We start from the raw sequence: 2,946 nt of genomic DNA on the forward strand, positions 1-2,946 counted from the left end.
TTTTATACTCTACCTTTGTTGTTTGTTAAAAGAATAACATGTTGGTACGTAACAAGAATTTTATTTTTCATCGTTATTTAAATACAGAAATGTCCGCGCAAATAAAAAAATGTTTTCACAGAAATCCAGCTTGATTGGATTTTATTCGGCTTCACGATACAAAGCCACCTATTTTTGTATTTTTATTATTGTTAGCTTATTCTTATGTTCTTGTATTCTTATGTAGCTATTTCATAATTTTCGAATAACCAACGTGATTCATTTATCTATTTTACGTACTAATATGATTTCGTTTTATTTAAATTATTACCTATTGTACTATATCTATTTTTATACAAACAATAAGTGTTTGTTTAAAATTAACTATTCCTTGCTTTTTTGCTTTGATTTTGAGATCTAAATCTGCACCGAAATAGTCTGTTATATCAAAATCCTTCCTTCAAAAGCCTTCAAATTCTATTACAATTCTTTTTCAACGTAACAACGTCTTCAGCTACTCGAGTCGTTGAGGGCTATTTTCTTTGAGAGGATATCTTACTCGTATAACCTTATTACAGTAGGAAATAATGCTCGTTGAAGAATAGTCTGGTCATAGATATGTGAGTCAAGTACTATGTTAGAAGTATTTTTATTGGAATCAATTACTAGATGAACGTAGGTATGCTTACAACTTGGATAACTGCATCAAAATGACTACGTATTACGCTATTTCTATTTGAGATTTTCTTATTTGGAAATTAAGATAGGTAGAGTTGTGGTAAGAAATTAGAACCCAAAGTCAGTAAGTTCTAAATCTTTATTTCTCTCTAATTTAAATAGAATCTATTCAAATTATTAAAAGGATCTTATTGTTAACTCCAACATTTTTCTAAATAACTCGATTTAAATAAGTACAAACAAAGGGAGCGTGCTACAAAGTTATTCTCGGGGATTAACTTTAAATGGTATTTGCAAAGAGGTCGCCTCTGTGCCAGCACATATTTAAAAGGATGTTTTATAGTAATTTGCTCATACAGGATTTGTTCGTAAGCTTTGATCTTGTTTCTACTTGAACCTTTAGACATTTTGACTTTAGACTTTAGACTTTAGACAAAGAAAATATTTTTAAAGTAGTAAATGACCAGGAAAGACCAGATGCCAATAAGGGGTGCATAGGGCAATATGATTTATTGGATTTGGGATAGGAGAGCCCAGCTTAGCCAAATGTAGCCAAGCCCTAGGTATCAGTTAAAATGTCCTTAGAAATTACCCCAATTGTTAACTCCGAGGATTTAAAAGTAAACCACTATAAAGAAGATCTACATCAACTCTTGTTACTTCATTCTATCAATAAATAGTAGTGAATCATTGATATAATAATATCGGTCTCAATAGGAAATAAATGATGAGGACAAAAAAATTCAATATCCGTTTGTTGCCTCAAATCTTTCCTCAATCTCACTATCGTTAACTTCGTTGTCCATATAAAGTAAGGTCTATTCTCACATTTATATTGAAGATATATTCGTGAAAAACTTGTTTTTATTTTTTTTTTTAAGTCAAGAATATTTTTTGTATATCGTAAGGCGTAAAACGCTTGACGTCTGCCTCCACAATACCAGAAACCCCATTGTTTTAACAAAAAGTAACAAATTTTAATTATCAACCCTACCCCCTTTCCTTTCAGAAGGATGGCACATTGTCCTCATCTCCTATACGTCTCTATCACCTGTCATATCTGATTTCATTCCCTTCTTCATAAATTGTAATGAGTTTGAAATTTTCGAAGTCGATTTTACTGTAGGAGATATTTTTGGTAAGCCTGATATTAATACCCGCCAAATATTGCTGTTACTAAACTTTTTGTCACAGTGCCCGCAGCTTCGTTGGAAATCGGGCAATAAATAGAGTATTTACGTAGGTTTATGAGGACGATAACAAGCAGGACGGCTCAATACTTCGCTGAGATGTCAATTTTTACAACCACAAATTATGAGCGTGCCCACACTTGAAACTAAATTATCGCACAACTATTTAGTCTCGCTTTGATTATTATGACCTTATATGGAGATGCGCACACTTCCTTATTTTAAGTAACAAAACAGATAAATTGGTTGCGAAACAATCGACAATTGCACACAGTTGTGCGATAGTTCAGTCTAAAGTGTATGCTCGAACAGTATTAGTTACATGACATATCAGATTAAAATACGAGTATGTTGACATAATAGCTGTCACCCGCGACATCAACTACGTAGAATATAACAAAAAAAGCCTATTTGTTGTTCTAGACTATGTCCTAAATCTGTACCAAATTACAGCGAGATACCTTTTAACATGCAGACATTCATCTAAACTTTCGCATTTATAGTAAGATTCTATGAGAATGACTTTGTAAAGTGACAGCTATACATTGTCATTAGGAACAAGTTAAGCAGGTGTCGATACAAAAAATGCAAAATTAAAATAATCCCATTGTCTACCATAATTGAAGGATAAATACGAAATCCGATATTTGTAAATAAACATCTTCAATTGGAAGCAGACACGTTTTTGCTTAAAAAATAAAATTATCAATGATTGAGTGGAATTGGAAAAAAACCGTCTTTATTAAAATCTCATTTGTATACAAATCCAATGAATGTCGTCAGTTCCTCAATATTATTTCCTTTCGACTTAAATTTATCGGATGCGAACACTCATCATGAGAATTCTATATCCGGCAAATTGCCTTTAATATTTAAAAAGTAAGAATTCAATCTTCTTTACTGGCTTCAAATATATTTAAGACAGTAACCAGATTTTGTTTTTCTTGATTTATTTTTTAATAACTCTTTAACACAAGCTAACGTCAGAATCTCAGTTCTAATTAACAGTTGAACTGTGTAAAGTTAATTAAATACATTAACAAAGCTATAGTTTTGTCTGTACAGGCATTACAGTGGTAGAGCCCCCTTCAATATCTTC

Source organism: Papilio polytes, unplaced genomic scaffold (assembly GCF_000836215.1).
Source record: "Papilio polytes unplaced genomic scaffold, Ppol_1.0 DF821845.1, whole genome shotgun sequence".
Lineage (NCBI taxonomy): Eukaryota > Metazoa > Arthropoda > Insecta > Lepidoptera > Papilionidae > Papilio > Papilio polytes.